The sequence below is a fragment of the Trichoplusia ni genome, chromosome 9, assembly GCF_003590095.1.
Source record: "Trichoplusia ni isolate ovarian cell line Hi5 chromosome 9, tn1, whole genome shotgun sequence".
Taxonomy (NCBI): Eukaryota; Metazoa; Arthropoda; class Insecta; order Lepidoptera; family Noctuidae; genus Trichoplusia; species Trichoplusia ni.
The window spans coordinates 2,345,297-2,368,882 of NC_039486.1; the positions used below are offsets into that span (position 1 = coordinate 2,345,297).

Here is a 23,586-nt window from a genome sequence, read left to right on the forward strand (position 1 = left end):
CCTAATTATATAAAACGCAAATTTTGATTAGATTTTAGTGTAACAATAATAATACAAGCAACTGACATGAGTCCCCTTCCTATCAGGCAAAACACTGCTTTTAATTTTTGCCTCCACTTTCTTAAACGAATCCAAGAAAAAGCCTTAACATCCAAAACAATAATAACGCAAATTAAACCCTAAACAAAAAGAAACAAAGCACAAAATAAAATGCAAACGTAATAAAAGTTTGTTAAAAATCGCGAAGCAAGCAGCTCGATCGTATCACGTGTACATGTTTGCTATAATGTTCTCTTGGAAATCTATTCTGCATACTTATCGAAGTCCGGGGAGATATTAATCCGTTGTAAGCGATCAGTGGAGACTTTGAAACTTGTATAACGTCGCCAGCGTTTTGTACTAAGCTGCTGCGGAATAAAGAAATTGTTGTCGGGTGTATTTTGTACGGCGATACGGAATTTTATGGTCTCTAAGGATTAAGTTACTTTTAAATCAGGACCTAGATTTCCAGACACAATTTTAATAACTAGTTCGATAAATCCTATGTTTGTTTAAATAATGACTTTTTTATGGATGTACGGAATGTATGGAAAATCCTCAAAATGTAATTTAGCTATTCAGATTACTGATTCACAGGACCTTTGATAGGAAGATAGACGGCCGGTCCGAGCTTTCGTGATAGGTAGAAATCAGAAATGGAATCAAATATATATAAAGAGTCACTGCACTTATAATAGTAAGTATTTAGCAGTTATTTGTAACATAATTAGCCTTTATAAACTGGTACACAAAGATACTATTAATTACGAACAAATTCGCGAGATCAGTAAATTCCCCATAAACTTTACGCTGAACAGATACCTAAATAAGGCCCCTATAAACAGCTCCAATAACAACAGACCCAGAGTTCTAAATCCAACAATATCGAAAACCAAACAAACCTTCAAACGTTCAAATATCAAATTAACCTTAACACGAGAACAACAACAAATATTTAAAACTAAAACTAACAGATTATTGTAAATAACAAACAGACTGATTGAATAAAGGGGAATTTAATTATGGTTTCACTCATCAAATAAACGTTGCATAATCAATTGTTACAATTTTAATATTGTGTTTTATGCTTGATTAGTTAATGTTTCATTGTACTGGAAAATTTTAAATGTTGCCTTTGTGGCTGCGGTTTGAGTGTGTTAATGTTACATGATAGACGTGCCTAGATAATGAATGTAATTATGTTTTCGTTTAGGTTTATGTGTTTTAGTCCCTTCGTATAGTGTGGGAACGCAAGTTGTGGCTACATTTAGTAATTTAAAAATTGCTAACGTCTGCATCCAATAGACTTTCATAGATAGGCCGTAGTGTCGTTAGAGGCTAAAACAGTCAGGTATCAAAGACATACATTCTCAAATCAAAGAAATGCCTAAACTTACTTATAATTTGAATCTGGTTTTAAAATATTCACAACGCCAATAAACGTGTAAACTGTAGCTACCGTACTCCACGAAAATAAATTCCTCTTTTAACTTTTAGGCATTCCATAATTTTTACAAAACATCACCGTCTGTAAGCATGCAAGAAAACGAAAAATTCCGTATTTCATATTAAAAACAAGCCCACTGTTATTTTATGAACATTCAATGTGAGACCGTAGCGAATTATCCGCAGTGCCTATTACGTGAACGTAAATTGGGGATTTTTTTTATTGAGCACGCTAAATCGACAACGTCACGAATGAGGTCTGGAGTCACGGGGGAAAATTATTTACCCTGCGGAAAGCAAGCGGCCCTTGCCGATTATGAAGAAATTTTTTTTTTTAAGAAATGATGAGTTCTTTTCACAAACGTTTGACTTTAGATTGCATGGATTAGGCGAGGTTGTAAACTGGAGAACAGAATTGAGAAGACTTGGTACCAGTTGTTTGTCATGGATGTAGCTAGTTTGTTCACCTCACTTTAATGATGTATAATAATAGTAAAGGTTTTTGTTTTTGTAGTATTTTATGTTTAGGTAAAGGGTTAGGTACAGGTTAGGGTCTTACACCTAGCCGTCACACTAAAATCATTTTTTATACTTAGGGCCCCATGTCATACCCCAAATTAATGATTTCTTTTACTCTTAGATTGCGTACTTAAAAAACTTAAAATACTCGTATAAGACCTTTTCAGTGTTCTACTCTCCAACTAAAAAAAATAAATCATTTAAGAAGTGAGCAGGATCTTAAACCAAATTTGATCCAAGTATGTCAGGAAAACGATAGCTAAACAAGAGCAGTTAGTAATGGGATAGTTAGTAAAAATAATCGTTTGCAATAAACGCAAACGTGTAGCAATAAAGTAAAGCAAGCCAACAATTTTTACACTGCCACTACTTTGAAAGTTTCCACCGAGCAAAGTAGTCACGTCAGATCAACTCATATTTCAAAATTTTCTCAACTTGAAACCGTGGCACAGTCGTAACTCTATCATCTTCATTTTATAAACTCCAAGTTTCGAATAAACAAATTTCTCCTTCAACGCATGGATACAAAATAAAGGAGAATTTTATCCGCATGCTGTTGTGCAATGCATGGTCTTAAAGTGAAAATATTGTTATAAGAGATTCACGTAAAGAGAATAAATACGTGGTAAGAATTAGGTAGTGAGTTTTTGTTATAGGCAAATTTCAGGTCATAATATTTCACAAGACTCTTTCTTTGATCTCGACAGACATGCCTAATACCGCAACAACAAATGAACAACTTAGACCTTTAACTGTAATTAGTATCCTCTTTCAAAACACCGCTTCTTTATAAAATAAAACCACAAGCCCATTTCCGCTTAAATCAAAAACAAACCCATGGAAAACCTTCACTGAAATTATTATTTTTCAGAAAAAAACTTCTGTTTGCAGTAGCTCTCGAGTCTTCAAAGTTGTCTCCGGTAATTATTTGCGTATTAAAGCCGTGTCGAGTGCCTGCAGTGGGTCAGTTTCGTACAAGTTATAGTGGTACAAAGTTGGAGCCAGCAAGTGGAGGGAAGCAGACCAGAAAACATAGAGTTATGAAAGTTTGAACACGATATTTTATGAGCGTCCTAACATTTATGTGGATAAATTTACAGCGGACAAACAGAGCCATGTTCATGCCTATATGACTTAGGACTAGTATTCGTGTGATTTCATGCTACAAACTCAGATAATCAATGTTTCTCGCCTAGTTTGAAGTGGAATGCAAGAATGAGAAGATTTTAGAATGAAAAAGGAATGAGCTCGTGATCTCAACGAGCGAAGAATTCTTGAATAAGTGAAGAAACGCTACGGTTCAGTATCTGTAGGCGGGTATAGGAACACACTAGGGTAAAACCAGTACTTGAAGACACTTCATTCCTACAAAAGGTCAAGGTTTCCACGCTGGGGAGTGGTGTTTATGGTTTATTGGCATTAGTATTTATAACCTTTAAATTGAATAGTCAGAAAGGGCGACGCGTGGGAAGGATCCAAAGAGCTTTAAGTTCCTGAACTGTTGAGTTCTATTTGAGGTTACAATTCTACGCAGTATCTTATTTGATCACTTAATTGTTACCCTAATTGGGTCTATCAGAGCTTCAAACCTGGGATTTGAATGTTCCACATTAAATAAAGTACCACGAAACTAGTTTATTTTCTTGTTAAATTTCCTTTTTAACCAAAATGTAGACTGATTTATTTGAAAGAAGGTTTACTGTTACTCTAAGCGTTAAAAGGTTAAAGTACCAACTAAAGTTAGTAAACAATAACACCGTTCACACCAACTTCATTATCATGTTTCACGAGTTATTGTATTTCAAAGGTATTATAAACAAAATAAATTCAGTGTAAAATCCATTTGATCCCAACTCTGGTCCGCAAACTCCTCGTACGGACGCTGGCTTTGTAAACCGACCGTCGACGGGCTGTAGTGGTAGAATTTCATTAATTTACATCCGTCCCAACTTTCCAACTCTTTCACCCTTCACGAGTCACTACTGTTTCGTATTCCAGATGCTTTTACAAAGTAAACAGGAGAAATTATAATTTTAATAGATGTACCCGTTTAATTAATTAAGTGGAAAGTTTGAGTTATGAATGACGACTTTCCTTTTGATATTAAATATTTATTTGTCAGTTTTGCGCTTCAATGGAAGGAGAGCAAATATTCAAGCAAGTCAACGAAGACTTTAAGCAGATTGGTTCTCTTAGATTAGATGAAATTGATCTTTTGGTCGTCAATTTTGTATCACTGTATACACATGAGTAGTGTGTAAAACTGAGCTCTTTAAGTGATCAAAAATATTTGACCTCATTTGTTCAAGCAACAATGACTGCATTCTTCCCTTTATCTAAACCCAAACAAATACAACGTAGAAAAAAATAGAAGCAATATTTAACACTCAACATCAAACAGAGCAGACTCATCACAAAAACTGCAAACTAAAAAATTGACAGTCACAAACAAAAATTGGAACAGACTGGAACGCCCGCTGTGGCACGCAAAATTTATGGGGGCCTCCACGCCATGAGCTATTTTGATTTCAATAATATCCACGACAAAAATGTCGGGGGGTACGGAAACGCCCTCGGCGGACGGTGCGACGCCTCGGCCGGGACACGGCCTGAATATCAGCCGGAATAAAATATGTGTTGGGGTATTAACGACGCTCGGAATATGGACGAACATTTTTGACGAAAACTCTTTGGTATCGCGCGTGCGAAATGTGGATTGTTTGTTGAATACGTACTGCAGTTGTTTAAACAACGGCGAAAAGTTTTGACGTTTAGCTCTGGCAAGAATGCGAAGAGTATTTTCTTGTAGTTTGAAAATACTTTTCACTTTGGATTTATTTTAATTTGTTCTAGCGTAAGTTGAAAAGAAGTCGCCCAAAAGAAACTACACTTTTTATAAACAAAATACCTTGCCAATGTTATGTTCTATCGATGACAGTAGAGTAAATGCAACTTCGGGAATGCTGAGGGTAACTAATCGGCAAAATAAAATTAAGAAGATCTCTTCACCCTCTGCAATTTGGTTATTCACAGCACGATTAATAAATCGAATAAGTAGTTCCCCGTTGAGAACTATTGACCAATACGATTTCCTTGAGACTCTCTATGTAGGGTTTGACAGATTGATTTGCTCATAATAGTTAATTTTGCCATTTAAGATGATTTGGATTTAAAATTTACACATTCCAATGGAAAAATTGTGGCAGTGCCTAAGGTATATAATTCTTTGGATTTATAATTTAAAGATCTTTAATTCACAATAATAAAAGTCTTAGATACGCAAGTAAAGCAAACATGCTGTAGAAATTGTGGCAAAAAATACACGACTAGTATTAAAAATTGTTTATAGTAATAAATAATTCGTCCCTAAGACATACAAAATAGATAAACTATTTAATACTCTACAATCAAAATTAGATATCACTTTATCCAACCTCCGTAATACAATAGAAACTGTCGGAAAGAATAGGTGTCAGGTATCTAGTACCCGGGTGTACTCTGTTACACAGGGTGTCCTTAAAACACACCTGTAGACGTCGAGACATGAGTCAGCCCGTCGCCTCGGCAATTACTCAGCGAATTAGGGGAACTTGTCGACCTTTTGCGGTGGTATACTCGCAACGGAGGTACGGGACGTCTATAGAACATATAAAGCAGAAGACTCACCCTTATGAATATAGGGACACCAATCATTTGTAATCGTTTTGTGTATCGTCATTGCTTGTTTTTTTTTTATGAATGTAATAAGGAGGTATGGTCCGTTGCAGATAAGGTATTCAAGATGATCTTGATACATCTTCACTGAAGGCAGTGACACTGAAGTAGGGTAAATAAATGTAGTTTCATTTAACAGTGGAATAATTATCTCCTAGCAATTACATCATAGCCTATTTTCGTCTACGACTTGGCAAATACTTCAAAGGGTTGTGAGTTAAAAACGTCTCACTCATTTTAAAATTTCCACCACATTTATTGTCTAGCATGTATTTATATATGAAGGGCTTATTTTAAAGGGCTGAAGGATTGCTACAAGGTCAAAAAAGTAAGATACAGTCAAATCAAATCTCAACAATGAACCTGACTTGACCTTCTGGTTGATCGTGACATAACAGCACACGGGGCGGTGGAAAACGTAATTTCCTACCCGCAATGTTTTCCTGCTACCGACGTTCCCGGATATAATGTTAATATAGAAAAGCCGAGGGCTTGATTGAATCTGTCGTGAGTGCGGTAAGAAACCACTGCATTTAGCTCTGCGCCGTTCAACTTTTTATTTACATTTATTTAAAGTTTAATTAATTTATATATTTTTCTCGGGTAGCTGCGGAATATGAAATAAGAGCGGGATTAATGGAAACTTCAATTAGCGTTTTACATCGATTTGATTCCTTTCAGTGTAATATCATAATGACAAATCTTATAGTTTCATTCGATGGATAAATAAAATTAAGCAAGCAGTTCTCTTTATAACTAAATTGACTACGAACCTCTTTAAAAATTTAATGGTTGCTGTTAAAAAATAGAATATTTAAAGATCATTTGCTCTATAATTTTAGCCGCCTAAATAACTACTATTGCATAAAATCAACAACGAAAATCCACCAATGCAATGCATCACCGTCAAAAAGAGCCAACTAAAATATTCAACATTATTTAAAAGCAGAGATATCACAATTTACGGTGTAATAAATTTAACCCGGTACCAACGTAACGTAACGTCGAATCATACGCCGCGATAATAATTTTGTAAAATGTCCGTTTTATCGATAAGTTATTAACATTTAATATGTTTATATCGTCGCAAGTCCATAATTTAACTATCGATATTTTAACGGTTACTTAACTAACTTATACGTCGGTCCCATACTTAATGACGTGGATAATTATGGAAAACGATGTCGCATATTTATTTTATGCCTTTAATTTTTGTATATCCTTTAATAATTTAATATTGACTTATAAATAAATACAAGAATATCGTGAAGAGTCATTTACAATTACCGCGTACGTAATTGAAAGGATTAAAATACGAATACCTATTGTTTTTGATTATCCGTTGAAACAAATCTGTCGTTAAACTGTATTAAAAATTCAACAACTCTTTTACCTAACATAAAATAACAATATTACCAACTGAAACCTTTACATGAAATCATTTGTTCTTAATTTCTCATGACGTGATCCTAAGCACCAATTTAGCTATTTACAAACGAACAAAACACATTTGTTGTAAACAATATTAAGTGTGGCTTTTCTATACACACGTGTAATTTCTCCCCCTACACTTCCTTTGTACGCCTTTCAACGTAAATTATTTCACGCATTGATTACCCGACACCCAATTATAGGACGCAAATTGCCAAGATTCCAGAATCGCGTTATACACAGCGAGAGAAAATAATTGCCACCCATTAGTACAACATATTCTTAACTTCAATATTTACGATGATTTCAATGAATTTGTGTATGCTTTGTCATGTTTATTGATATTTTATGGAGAAATTTACCTTCTTACATGAGTATTTACGAGCGAATTAATATAAATGCGAAAGTGTCTACATGTATGCAATGGTTTCACAGCTAAAATGTTCAACTGATTTTGGTAAAACTTTGCTGAAACTATTCTTTGTCCTTTAGTAGCTTCGGCAGCATAAAAGTTACTTCATGGAGAGATATACGTCTCTATCCACGTAGACACAGACGCGGACAAAATCTAGTGTAAAAAAAAAATAGTTCATAAAAATATAGTTATACGTGAAAAGCGAAGTGAAAAGCTTTCAAGCTAACAACGGGTATGACACAAAACTTAAATTGAATAAGAGAAATAAGATTTACAAACGTTAGTGCAGGTCGGGGCTTGCTTTAAACCAAGTCAAATTATCATAGCAAACAGTTGGGGAGTGGGTATTTCATATCGGGTTCCTAAAATGTTATAGTGTTAATATCTATCTAATCCTGTTCCTGTTGAAAATATCTGTGAAATGGAAGTCGTAACAATGTTTAATACGAAATTAAAAGTTATAAATGTTTTTATAATTTTTTTGATGGGTATTTAATATTTCAATTTTGATGATTGGATTCTATTCATATAATTTTTACAGAAGGAACATATGCAATATATTAATCACGACGATACCTTTGTCAACTATTGCTAACTATCGCTTTAAAAATGTATATTTTTGAGTATAGAAATTATTTTCGGTAGCGATATCAAAATTGAGTTCGTTTGCCAACTTACATATCAGACCAGGCGGTCGATTTTACGTTCAGATACCTAACTGAGAATTCAAAAGCCCTCCTATCATATGAGGTTAAAAAGTTAAAACGCTCATTACAAAGAACAAAAGCGGTATAAAAAGGCGTATAACCTTTGATATCTGAATAAAACACAGTAGATAAAGTCACAAGCTTCGCAGAATTGAATTTACTTTTAGGTTTGAATAGTACTGGTGAGGGCGTCTCAAACGAGGGCTTTGAAACAAAGTAACTTTGTGGATGCGATGCCTCGCGAGATATCCTCTAAGAAATATTAATAGTAAAAGGCAAAATGTAAATATTAAATTATTTTGTACAACTGTTGCTAACATGGAATGCAGAGGAGGAGATGAAAGTGTCAATCAGTACTCGGTTAGCAGGACCCGTGTGCTTATTAGATGACGATCAACTTAACCATGCTTAATATTGACAGATATGAATCAAATTGTATCTCATAACTAGCTTCCTACCCCCCTTTACTTGACTAAATACTACGGCGTCATTTTCTTTCGATATAGTTTAGGTATTTAACAGTCGGTACTTGTATTTCTATATCAATTCACTATCCACCATATTGCACGAAAATATATTATGATAATTTTAAATGTTTTCTAATTATCTCCAACAAAGATATCTAAAACCATCTTCAAAAAATTACCAAGAAATCTCATTACACCAAAAAAAACAAACTATTCCTTCCAAAACACTTCAGTTCACAAACCATTAACAACTATAGTAAAATCAACATCAATTACAAAAAAGTCACCAAGTTTAAATCAACGTTTCGCAAAACTGTCGGAAGCTATCCAAATAGGTTGAGAACGGCTAGGTTTTTAAGTTCGAATCCCAAGTCAAACAGTGAACGGGCCAGGGGCGGCCGAGCCGGTTTACAGTTAATTAACTAATATTTACATTGGAGGGGAGAAACAATTTCTGGTGGAACACCTGCAAGCTCCACTGCGGCTTGGAAGCTTGCCTTTCAACGTACACGGGACCGTGTTCTGGGCGTAAACGCTTCAACGTATAAAAGTACTGTCGTATCTACTATTTTCTATTTCTACCCAGAAAATGTCACAATGTTTATGTTAAGTAGAGACATTTAACATTAGGAAAACTTACTCGTCTAAGCGTCGGTGGTACCTTAGTTTAGGTCGCATTAAAACTAAGATGTGTTCAATGGTGTTGGTAAACTAAACTCTTTGTGTATTACATGAGTAAATACGACGAGCTAAATTAATGCGACCCAAAAGCGATCGTGTTACAGGTATCGTCAAAATCAAAATCATAAAGTTTTTATTTAAAATCGGCCGTATCTCGGGCACCTTTAAAACGTTACATTACTGACTCTAGTTGCACGGTTCCAAAGTGTCATTCTTATGGAGAAGAACCGGCAAGAAACTCCATAGTTTACTCCATACATCTTTTCAAAATAAAATATTATAGTGACATTTTACATTATAATTAATGTCTGCAAAGACAGCGTAAAAGATAGAACCAATTTAAAAGAACATTTCACCTAAAACAATAAACAGAAAACCTTTTTAAAGATAACCTTTATTATTAAATGATGCAACGGTTTACTCACAAGAATTTAACGGGAGTGCCCGACTAGTTTCGGACCCAACAGGAGTCCTTAATCACGAGCTGACGCGGTGGGATCGCGAGCATTATTTGGTAATGAATCAGTCTCACGATAGTTATAATAAAAAAAAAAACCTTTATTGAAAGTTATTTCAACACCAAACTTTCTCAAGACAGTAAACACAAAATTATATGAAAACTTTTACAAAGCGCGACGGCTGCGTCCACGAACCGCGTTCGTATATTTCCAGGCATTACCTTCGGCCGCGTAAGAGGTGCATTCCGGGCGATTTAGAAATACAGTGCCGTTACAAAGTGTCGTTATAACATCGTTTAAACTTGGATCCGGTCTAGTCTCCGGCCAGGTCGTTAGTGGATGCATACGGCTTTACATTAATTCAGTTCATTTCGGTTTTGTTCCTATTAAATTCCTAACTCTCCGCTGCCAACTTGTACGGGACGTTTATAGGATTTGTATAAGTTGTGTTGTGGTTGAAGTTAAATAGAACTTTAGTGTATGGCTCAGTTAAGTTACTAATTACTAGTTTAAGCGCTGAGGGTTGCGGGTAAGACCCTTGCACTGAGCAAATATTTGAATTCATGTACAACCTACAAATTGTTTGCTTCGGTGTTTCTGCATAAAGTTGTTTATATCTTCGTGCATTTCGGATACGAAATCATTTTTATAATTGATCTACTGAAAATGTTTATAGCGGAAAACTTATTATAACCATCAAAAAACCATCTTCTAAACTATGAATCTTATCTGAGATAGCGATAACATCGTTTCTATAACACAAGCACTCTCCTCGGGAACCCGTTTGGAAGCTGTCCGCTTCTCTTGTAGGACGTGACAACTCATACATTTGTCCGCAAATGGTGTTCAATAGCTACATTACTGCACCTGAAACCTGTCTGGGTTTGATCACGGCTCATGCAGAAAACAAGAGAACTTTAAGGTAGAATTAAAGACAGAATCTATACAAGCGATACAAATTGGCTCAAATTAACAGCTATTTGTTTTTGCAGTAATCTATCTCAAGGTTTAGAAGTTATCAATAAAAATACCATAGTTACGGAAAAATTCTGAAAAGTCTTGAGACATTACCAATAATTTTTTTTCCTGCTCATACACTATAGAAAGTATTAAAATTCATTACTATGAGCCTATGTTGTCCCAATCATGGGCAAAGGCTTTGTCCTCATTTTTCTCTAAAAACAGTAAATGATAATAATACAAAAGTACATAGAAAGTATCAAAGTTTCATAATATTTTAATAGTTCTTCTTTTACTACAACAAGAGCCATTTACAATATCTTTTAAAATATTTTTCAAGTATTCATAAATGAAACCAATTTCTCGTAATAAATATTTAAGTTACCCATAAAATAATTTTAAAAGCGTCTTAGATTTTAATGGCTCTCAGCCTCTAAATAATTTTCATTCATTTTAATTACTCGTAAAAAAGTTTTTCGAAACAAACAAAAAGTCGTAAAAAATATTACATTGAGTTTGTTCAAGATCGATTAATTAAATGGTAGCTGTATAAAATTGGTTAATTAGGAAACTGTCAAGTCGGTTTTGGGGTATTTGTTCTATGGTTCTGTATATAAATATTACTTTATCTTATGAGAAAACACCATGGATAGTTTCAAACTGGTCACTGACCTCGGTAGGTCAGTTGGTGACTCATGACTGGTGCTTTTAGCCAGGAGTCACAGGTTCGAGTACTGTCCGAGGTTTAATGTTTTCTATTCTTTTATTTGTTTTTTTTTTTTTTTCAAATATCTACTTTGCAGCGATTTCTTTATAATATAATAAATATTTTAGTTGATTATATTGTGGTTTGCTGCGGGCCCGAAATTGAAGAAACTTCAAATTATGTTTTCAGTTACAAGCTAAGTATTCAGAGGCAATTTTTTAAAAATTGATTAACAGTTCGACTAATACTTCGGTCGACGTCAACTAAATCAGTCGACTAAATGAAGTTTGCTGGGACTTATGACAAGTATTCATTACAAGGATTGCCAAAAAGTATACTGCCTTTATAATTTAAGAGGAGAAATTATATTTTTACCTTAGGAGATAATAAAATTACCTTTAAAAATAAAGTACTTTTTAAAAGAATACTTTCGTTTAATAATAAATAACACTTCTTTCAACGATGATGGTTAGCTTCCAGTCTAATCAGATGCAGCTAAAGTACGTGTTTTGCAAGGAATGACTGCCATTTGACTTGCCATTACAACACCCCATATTGACTGTTGTCAGACTTGCTTTCACGTCACGACCGATAGAAATTAAACAGCCGGGATTTCCAATTAAACCTTTTAAGTCACATATGACCACCCATTCACGGAACGTCAGTATCAAGGGTAGCTTAACCTGTTATCAACTTGTGCAGTTGAAGCTTAACCACGATCTTCTCAAGTTTAATTTGCTTGTAATCACCTACACTATTGGCAGTTCTCAGCCAAACGCCTGGGCCTCAATTCTACTATTAACAATTGCAATAATCGAAATTGTTCTGTTTGTGACACTACTAGTGTTTAACTAAGCATTTTGCCAACTCATACATTGAGCGATCGTTGTATGGGTTTTCTGCTCATACCGATGTGTTGTTCGTGTCATAATCATTAAAATGACTACTTAAATATCAAAATTGGAGCCCAATATTGAAGAACGGCATTAAAATGTCTGGCTGCCTTGTCAAATCCGAGTGGAATAACAAAGGCAACATGACATCATAGTGTGACTTAAATAGCTCTTGTCTGGATTTACATCTTATATTTCCCGCCGGACATCCGGCCAGTAGTATATTATTGGGCATTCTGTCCCACTCCTTCGCTCATGCATGCGCATTCGCGTCGTGGGACAGAATGCCCAATAGGTTATGAGCGACACATATCATGGAATAGAACGCCTAATGGTGGCTGGTCGCTCGGCGGTTGCGCCTCGCAGCCGATAGTGGTAGAGTATATTCAATATCCGATAATCGACTCGATCCATTTAGTCGAGTATTCTCACAGGCTTACCATGTGTAATTTGTGATTCGATTGATCAAAAAAGTTTATAAGTGAAGGCTATGAACGTATTTTACCATTCTTAGACATGAAGTTTATTAAACAACCCCAATCATTGAATGTAAACACTATCTGTGATGATATTCCCAAGACTCATACTCGTCATAGTGAATTATTACCTAACATAGTACGTTGTATAATTTGTGGTCCGTCAAATTGTGGAAAAACAAATTTGCTCATTGGTCTTCTTATCCATGAAAATGGTTTAAAATTTCAAAATGTTTACGTTTATTCAAAAACTTTGCACCAACTTAAGTATAGATTTCTGGAAAGTGTTTTACAACGAGTTCCAGGTATTTCATTTCAGAAATATCATGGAAATGAAGACGTTTTAAGTGTTCAGGATGCTAAACCGAACTCTGTCATAATATTTGATGACGTTGCATGTGAAAATCAAAGTAACATGCGAGATTACTTTGCAATGGGTCGACACAAAAATATCGATTGTTTTTATCTCAATCAAACGTATAGTAAAGTGCCAAAACAGTTAGTAAGAGACAACGCTAACCTTATCGTACTATTTAAGCAGGATGATATTAATCTGAAGCATATATATGAAGAACACGTTAATACAGATATGACTTGGGCTCAGTTTCGTGAAATGTGTTCTACAATTTGGAGTGAACCTTACAACTTTCTGGTAATAAATAAAGATTGCCCTAAAAATAATGGATGTTATAGAAATAAGTTTGACACATTTGTCGTCTTTGAATAAGAAAATGATATATATTTAAGACTCCTGACATTGTTACCTTATTACTCGTTTAACAACTCTTATGAGATAACTATACATTTATCAACGATGGAAAAATCATTGAAAAGACAAATAGTAGATGCTTCAGCGGCTGTAAAGAAAAAAGTACGCGCCATGAGAGAGCTTGAGATTGGCAATAAGCAAGCATTAGAAACGGTTTTTAAACCTATAACCGAATCACTTAATTTACTAAGCAACACCAGTAATGAAACTACTTCTAATGAAAATGGAAAAATCCTGGAAAACAGTCATACATTAAACAATGAAGCCTCTAGTAGCAGAAAGTACGAAGAAAGCAGTGATGAAAATGAAATCGACAGTGAATCTTCATTTCAATCCATGGGTGATAAGAACGAAGAATGCGATACATCATCTTGGTCCCTATCTCCTGAAGCACTACATGATGTACCATTCGGTGTTCGGATAGAGCGTGGAAAACTTATGTTAGGTTCAGCTAGCATTACGATTGGTGACGATTTTGTTACAGTCGCGGGTCGCAAATATCGTAATACACCCGGTTTGAAACAGTTGCTGCTAAAAAAAGATGTAGACTTGAGTATAGTGACAGATAATGATATGCAACATTACAAGTCCATGCTGCTCGATACAAATGCACATCGTCGAGATTTTGAACCAAACAAACCCATCAAAAGTAGCAAAGGACAAAAATATTTGCAAATTATTAAACCTCTTTTCAAATTACAAAGTACAAATCAGATCTATAATCAACCAAAGGGAAATGGACTACCCTTGACAAAAGTGTGGAGAAAAAACGTAGACTATGTTTATTGGGACAATCCAAACGAACTAGTGGATAGATTAAAACTTTTGATTGCTTCACGAGACGCTGGCAACACTGGGCTGGACAATGAAATAATATCCATCATTGAAGAATTACGTGAAAGTAAGGTTATCAGTTAATAAATATCTTCCATCCTCTGCATACGTTTCATTTTACTGTTAACCCTTCAATAAAAAGCATACTAATACTACTACATTTAAAATGAATATAGACAAATTTGGTCATTATATTCATAAAAGAATGCGATTGACAGAATTGTTCGAGAGTAATGATAATTCATTGACAAAAACAGAAAATGGTGAATTTGATTTGAAAGCTGCAACGTTAAGAGGTGTCAGAACTCCTGTAGAGCCAGATGACGCTGTAAATAAGGTCTATGTCGATCAATTCATAACAAAAATAACAAAAGATTTACATAAAGCCATGCTGTTAATGCAAGCTCGAATTATGGACGATGTACAAAATACTTTAAAAGCGAAGATATATGAAGTTTCCATTCATTTAGAAGATAAGTTTTACACAAAAACAGCTGTAGATAACTTATTAGCACCTAAAAAGTCATCATAATGTCCAAACAAGAAATTGTAAATGAAATCCATAAAGCAGCGAGAAAAAATTTTAATCGACGATCTGTCATTTTAAAAGGGATTGATGATTTGTGGCAAGCCGATTTAATGGACATGCAAAATTTAAGAAAATACAACAAAGGTTACAATTACATATTATTGGTGATTGATTGTTTCTCAAAATACGCCTGGGCAGAACCGCTCAAATCGAAAAATAAAATTGATGTTACTACTGCATTTGAGAACATACTCAATAAAAGTCAACGCAAACCAGTTCATTTACAAACAGATTCAGGAACAGAGTTTTATAATACATCATTCCAAATGCTCATGAAAAGGTTTAATATTAACCATTACTCGACCTTTTCTACAAAGAAAGCTTCAATTGTAGAGCGTTTGATAAAAACTATTAAAAATAAATTGTATAAGTGTTTTAGTATGAACGGAAACTACAAGTGGTATGTAACGGTTTTACAAGATACGTTGAAAATGTATAACAACACAAAGCACCGTACTATTAAATGCAAACCTGTTGAAGTAAATAAATGCAATGAGTTAAACGTAAAAGACAATATAAAAAGATCACATAAGCACATATCTTTTCGTTGCGTACCAAAGTTCAAAGTTGGTGACAGTGTTCGGATTAGTAAATACAAGCATGTTTTTAAAAAGGGATATACTCCTAATTGGTCAACTGAAATATTTACCATAAAAAAAGTTAACAATACCACACCCACAACGTATCACATAGAAGATCAACGAAAACAAGCTATTTTAGGAACTTTTTATGAACCGGAACTTCAAAAAACATATTTCCCAAGCGTTTATTTGATAGAAAAAGTTTTAAAAAGAAAAGGAAATAAATTGTTTGTAAAATGGTTAGGTTTAAGTAACGCAGAAAATAGTTGGATCAACAGAGCTGCGATTGTGAATTGATAAAAAGTAGATATCAAATCATTCATATAAACATTATTATTTCTTACATGTCTTTCATTTTGCTTTGAACGATGCAAGGTGGTGGACTAGTAAATAGTGTGATTAATAATTTACCCTTTGAACTTCATTTGCCTGGTTACAATTATTGTGGACCAGGTACTAAACTTCAAAAACGTTTACTACGTGGAGATCGAGGCGTAAACAAGTTAGACGAAGCTTGTATGCATCACGATATTGCATATCAGAACCATACAGATTTACCTAATCGACACAAAGCCGATTTACAACTGTTAAACATGGCTAAACAAAGACTTAGGTCTAAGGATGCAGGAAAAGGGGAAAAACTTAGCTCATGGTTAGTGAGCAAAGTCATGAAAGCCAAAATAAAGTCTGGTGCAGGAATTAAAACGTTTAACAGCTTTGTGTCGAAAATAAGATCAAAAATTAGAAAACTAAAACACAAGGACAGTAAGGCTCTTATAAACGCCGCTTACTTGGCTGCAAGAAAAATATTTCCTTGCATACAGAAAGTACGAGTTCCTCGGGTCATACCCATACCGAAAACTGGTGGAGTTCTGCCTTTGATCCCAATTTTTGCTGGTTTATCGGCATTAGGATCTTTAGCGGGTGGTGCTGCTGGTATCGCAAAAACTGTTAACGATTATAGAACAGCTCAAAAAAATTTACAAGAAACTGAACGACACAATAAAACTATGGAAGCATTAGCTATAGGAAAAGGGTTGTACATTAAACCACATAAAAATGGTACAGGTTTGTTTATAAATTCATCAAAAAACTGATAAGAGAGCTACCTAATCGTCCATTAACTGATATTGATATCAAAAAGCACGCACGCGACTTGCCATACTTTCGAGGAGTTTACATGAAAGATCAGCTACCGAGAAAACCTAAACAGGTTGAATGTGCTATTGTGAATTTGGACAATTCAAAAAATGAAGGAACGCATTGGGTAGCTTATGTTAAATTTAATAATTATTGTGAATATTTTGACAGCTTTGGTGATTTAAAACCGCCTCTCGAATTGATACGGTACTTAAAAAACTATAATATTTTTTATAACTACACAAGATACCAAAAATTCAATTCTGTGAATTGTGGACACTTATGTTTAGAATATCTAAGGAATTTTTGGAAAAATAAACGTGTATAAATTAATATGTTATTCTTTCATTTTTATCATTCTCAAGATGTCCCTCACTTTGTCAATAACTGGAAACTCATCAGATTTGTCTACATACTATCCAAACACATTACAATTAAACGGTCAGTACGAATGCGCGTTATTGCATTTCTCAACGTTTAATTCTATTCCAAATATTGATAAAAAGAACAATAAGTTCTACTATGGATCCGAGGAAGTAATTGAAATACCCGAAGGAACTTATGAACTTCAAGATATTAGTGATTATATTAAATCCAAAATACAAAATGCATCGATAAAACTACGATGCAATAACAATACTCTAAAAACTACAATACTCTGTTCAAAAGATATAAACTTCGATAAGGAAGACACTTTTCGAAATCTACTAGGGTATGATAAGCAGATCTTGAAAGCTAATAAATTGCATGTCTCACAGTTCCCAGTTAACATTTTACCAACAACCGTGATCAGGATTGAATGTGATATTGTCAGTGGTTCGTACATAAACGGAGAGCCCAGTCACATTATCCACGAATTTGCACTCAACGTGCCACCAGGATATAGAATCATAGAAATTCCTAAAAACGCAATATACTTTCCGATTAACCAAAACAACATAAGCTGCATACATATACGGTTACTGGACATAAACAATCAACTAATAAATTTACGCGGTGAAGAAGTACAGCTGTATTTACATCTAAGAAGAAAAAATGATTGACTATAATAAATATATATATCAACCAGAAAAAGTCCTCAGTTTACATCAAGCTCCCAGTCATATAAGATCTAGCTCGAGGAAAATAATAAAATTAACAAGAGAAAATAAAGCATTTCTTAAAGCAATCGGTTTACTAAAATGAATATCTTAGATGTTTTATCCGCACCAACCTACGACAATACTGTTGAAGGCATCGAATACCATTCATATAAACCGTACGTGACTAGTTTTAACAGGAATGACGAGATACGCATACCTATCAACCAACAGGACTTGTATGTACTACCGTCAGCAAGCACTTTGTATTTGGAAGGAACCATAGTTGTTAATAAAAAGGATTCAAAAGAAGCCGCGAGCACTGTTCATTTTACTAATAATGCTCTACTCTATCTTTTCCAAGATATAAGGTACGAATTAAATGGCGTGGAGATTGATAAAATAAAAAATGCGGGAGTTACTACCACCATGAAATCATTAATATCGATGAATGAAAGTGAATCAAAGCTATCTCACGCATGGGGCTGGAACATTGATGGTATAAAAAATATTAATGGAGGTAATTTTTCCGTTTCTATACCACTATGTAACATACTTGGTTTTGCTGAAGATTTTAAGAAAATTGTTATAAACAGTAGACATGAACTGATATTGCTAAGAAGTAACACGAACTTAAATGCAGTGAAACTGAATACTGGTGAAGTAATTGACGACATAAAGATCAATAAAATTATATGGCGTGTACCGCATGTTAAAGTGTCGGACAAAGAAAAAATAAGTTTGTTAAAATTGTTAGAAAAAGATCGACCTCTTCAGATGATATTTAGAAATTGGGATTTATACGAATACCCAGCTCTACCAAAAACTACGAAACACACCTGGTCTATAAAAACTTCATCGCAAATAGAGAAACCAAGATACGTAATTATTGGTTTACAAACAAACAGAAAAAATAATTCAAGTTCTGATATGTCACAGTTTGATCACTGTCACGTTCGGGATGTTAAAGTATATCTAAATTCGACTTACTTCCCGTATGAAAACCTTAATATTAGTTTCGCGAATAATAGAATCGCTTTATTATATGAGCAATACATCCGATTTCAACAGTCTTATTACGGACGCCGTTCGGAGCCATTATTAAGTCAGAAACAATTTAGAGATATAGCACCACTATTTATAATCGATTGCTCTAGACAAGCGGACAACGTAAAAACAGGCCCTGTTGTCGATGTGAGAGTAGAAATTGAGTGCGAAGCGGAGATACCAGACCAAACTTCAGCATATTGTCTCATATTGAACGATTGTATCATTGAATACAAACCCTTAAGTAATACTGTGAGAAAAATATCATGAATCCAAATACTATCATAATAGATGTTCAAGGTTTTAAAGATCTTTATAACAATTTCATAATAAAGGAATTGGCTTTTGCTACTCGAGAATATACTCAAACATTTTTAGTAAAACCTCCATACTTGTTTAAATATTTGACAAGCGACGAAAAGAGACAAGTTAAATGGTTGGAAAGACATAAAGGTATTTATTGGAACGAGGGATACATTGACTACAGAGAGTTTAAACGAATAATTGTTCCATATCTAGAAAATAAGGAAATTATTGTAAATGGCTTTGAAAAGATAAAGTGGATAAATGATCTTTGTGAGGATTGTGTGGTATCAGACCTTGGAACAACACATTGTATCAATTTCTCAGAGCTGTATAAAAAATATTGTGTTGGTCAATCTAATTTTAATTGTAATATACATGCAAAACATTGTGCACTTAAAAATGTGTTATGTATAAAAAAGTATTTAGAATGGTAAAATGTGTACCTACTCATTAAGTAAATAGTTTTGTAAATAAAAACTAATTTTAATTGTAGTGTACACACTAAACTATGTGCTCTAAAAAATGTATTATGTTTGAAAAAGTATTTGGAGTGGTAATTAAATATATTATTTAAGATATATTTTTTAAATAAAACAACTTTTATCTATAATTGTATTTTTAATTCAAATTATACATCGTATACAAATTACAAAATTAAATTGAAACGAATAACCAATATAAATAAGATTAATAAAAAACGGAATATAATTCTAGATCGATATCATCAAAAATCACTGTCTATTAAAGATTTAGAGATCTTTTTAACTAATGATTCTGTTTCATCCATAACACTGTCCATGGCATCCCTGACAATATACTGAGCACTTATCACAACATTCTCGTTTTCACTATCGCTGTCATTTGTTTGAGAACTATTGTTGTTGCAGAGATCAATAACAGCAATTTTGATTAACTTAAGACCTCGTCGTTGTAATCGGCTGACAACAAAAGATTTCGTGGCATTCTGTTTTTTTAAAGTTTCTCTGCGACGCAGCTTCTGCTTTTTTTCTTTGGTTTTACATTGTTCTGGTTCAGTGCGACACAGCTCAGAGAATCCTTCGTAAGGATCCTGAGCATACTGGCTAAACACAATTTCTGAGTCAGATATCTGAAACAAGAAGATACGCAAAAATAAATAATCAATACTGGTGTACATAATCCACTAGTAGGTTAACGTTAGATTACAATATCTAACTTACCGTTGACATGATGATGTATAATGTCACATATACTATATTATAGTAATAGTCTGTAAATAATAAAAACGCAACCAACAATCAACTTTATATAAGGCTTTAAAATTGTTAGCTTTGCATTTATTTGGGTCTGTATATAAATTGTTTGAAAACCACTCTTTCGTAAATATACTTAGAGTTCCATATTACATAACGGTTTTAGACTAAAGTATAAACTACAATCTTGCATAATATTTTACTTGCAACATAGTACAAGTGTCTACTCGTCCTACTACAAACTTATGTATTATATTGAATCATTGCAATCACAAATATTACAAGACATATGGAAAATAAAACACATGTCAAAAGTACAGGTATTATATATTTAACTCTTCTAATTCAATAAAACAAGTTTGTACTCAACAAAATTTAATTTATACGTATTTACAATCTGTTTTACAAACAAGTATTTTATTTAATAACATATTTGTTTCTATAATATTACAGCTCATTTGTATCTTAAATAATATAACTTATATTATGTACGTTAAATGATAACACATTGAGATAACATCAAGTCAAATAACCTTTTAAGATGGAAGTATGTCCCCACGCTTGGGTTGCAACATTGCATTTGGATATTAAACGTTTATCATCGTTACTTGATAGTGCTATTTTATTCACACTTTGTGTAAATATTTCATGTTTAATTGATTTGAATAAGATATTTTTTCGATGGATTATGTCTCTATTAAATAATACATGCTGATAATTATCAATAGTTAAATCACGGACCACACAAGACTTAATACCTTTTGCTTTCTTAATGACATTGTTCATCGTTTTTATTGAATATAATTTTGACCTTAAACCAACAAATTCGGTAATCAGCTCGCCACCCATTTCGTCTTTAAATAATCCCGGCACTTTTTTATTTATTTGCGGTATCATAAATTTATTATTGATGTTATAGTTGCTAGTATCGAAGTACTGTAAAAAATTATATTTTATATCGTTATAGAAATCATCCGTGTATATAATGTATACAAAAGAATCCGTGTCAGTGTAGCATAATTTTACTCTATCGCCGTAAAAAGGTTTAACTATGTTATAATGAAAATGATACATATGTGATTTAGATAGTTCTAATACAGTAAAGCCTATGTATATCGGTTTATCCAATTTTAAACGGTCAGGTTTCATTTGTATTGCTACTAAGTTTTCCGATAAAACTGAAGCACTATGAAAATAAGGATTGCTTATGAGTTTTTCAGCACAAGTATATTTTTTGGTTTTATTATTTGGACTATTCCATGAGTTCACTAAATGAACAGTCACTCTTTTTTCTGTATTTTCTAAAGTTTTACCAAAAACGCTATTGTTTAATAACTTAAAGAAATCCTGCTCAAAAACACTTTTTGCGTTTTGTCGTAATTTGGTATTTAATTCGATGTACTCCTTTAAATATGCACTTTGTCGAAACGTAATGACTCTATGTATTTTACGTAATAATAAACCATGCTCAAGACATTTCTTTAAGTGTACATAATGAATCACGTATTTATACTTATTGTAGAGATTTGCAATAAGTTTTTCTGTTTTACCGCCCGGGGGTTTACATTTTTCAGCACAGAAAGGTAAGTCGTTGTGTAAATTATGTAACGTTTCAGGGTATAAGAGATCTACTTCAAGTATAAAACCCCATTCCGCGTTATCTCTAATATTTTCTACGACTAACTGATCTATTTCGTGTTGATTTAAAAATCGGAAACCTGAGTGAGGTAAATACTGACACATACTATAGCCGTAAAGATTATTACAGTCTAAATAACTTATAAAACACTGTGGTTCCACTGCATCATACGATGACATATATCTATTATTAGCTTTTGCATAGCGGTGGGAACACATACATAAACCTCCTCTTATACCGCTTTGAATCATCCGCACAATAGATAAGTCTGTTATAAGTTCTAATTTAACTCCCGTCTTTAAAAGCATAGCATCAAACGATAAACTAGGAGCAGTAATATAAAACGCAGGGTCGAGCTTATAATGCACTTTACAAGTTTTTCGAAAATTTTGAAATATGTCCGTAAGTAATAGTACATCAGTCTTTAAATATAAGTCAGTATATTCACCCATTGTTTTTATGCCAAATTTGGTCCATACCGAGTTAGCGTGGTTATAGTCCTCCTGTGAAATATGCTCATTACTTAAGGAATTGAAAAATAAATGTTTCGGCGGTAACGTTTTTTCTTCATAGCAATTCCAATTGCTCATGTAATCGTAAGGATAAATGCCTTTTCGGGTAAGTAAATTAAACTGATCATTTATAGGGAAATGAAAGCGTAAGCTAATAAAATCCTCAATTCGCATAGTCTTTGATAGCTTGTCTAAACTAGTGCCTAAGAAATTAAATGAATCTAAAAATCTAATTTGTACGTATTCATTCTCGTCGATATGTATAAATTTGGAAAATGATATATATTTTTCTTTGGTTCTAGGGATGATATTTAATTTGCCAGGCGTTTCACCTAACTTTTTAATAAAAAGGTGACAGTCGTATCCTGATAAATTATGAAAAAATATTGGTATGAACATAGGTAGCTTATATTGTAAATTACAATGTCGATGAGCTGCACCGCGATATCGACCAGTAATATGACAGTGATCTCTTACTTTATTATTCCATAACAGATTATCGCATATGTGACATTTCCAAGCTTTTTTGTAATCAATTCCGTCTTTCTCAGAAAATATAAGCGAAACATTTTGAGTTAATATGTTATAAATTCTTTTGACGTCTTCAGTAAGGAACTCTATAAATTTCGATACACAATCAATTCCACGATAAGTTTTGAATTCATTAAAATTATCATCGCACGATGAAACAATATTATACGCGAAGGCTGAAGGAACGTGTCGTTGTAAGCGTGACGTGTTAGCGGTGTCCGATTCATGGCCGGAAATCGGTTCGAGTAATGTTTCGAAATCAGCGTAGATTATGAAAGGAATGTCTTGTTTTTTATTATAATTTTTGAATTGTAAAAATGTTCCTTTATCAGGCAATACAGTAATAACTCCTGCACACAAATGATTTTCAAAACGTTCTTCACTGGAAAAAAACACTAAACAGGTTTCGCAGAAA

The 23,586-nt window shown here is 33.6% G+C and overlaps 1 protein-coding gene across 1 annotated transcript in view; it reads right to left on the reverse strand.

Moving 5' to 3' along the window:
• The window catches only part of LOC113497152 (CUGBP Elav-like family member 1), a 340,295-nt gene that overhangs the window by 145,374 nt on the left and 171,335 nt on the right, over positions 1–23,586 (reverse strand). The gene's annotated exons all lie outside the window — the stretch shown is intronic.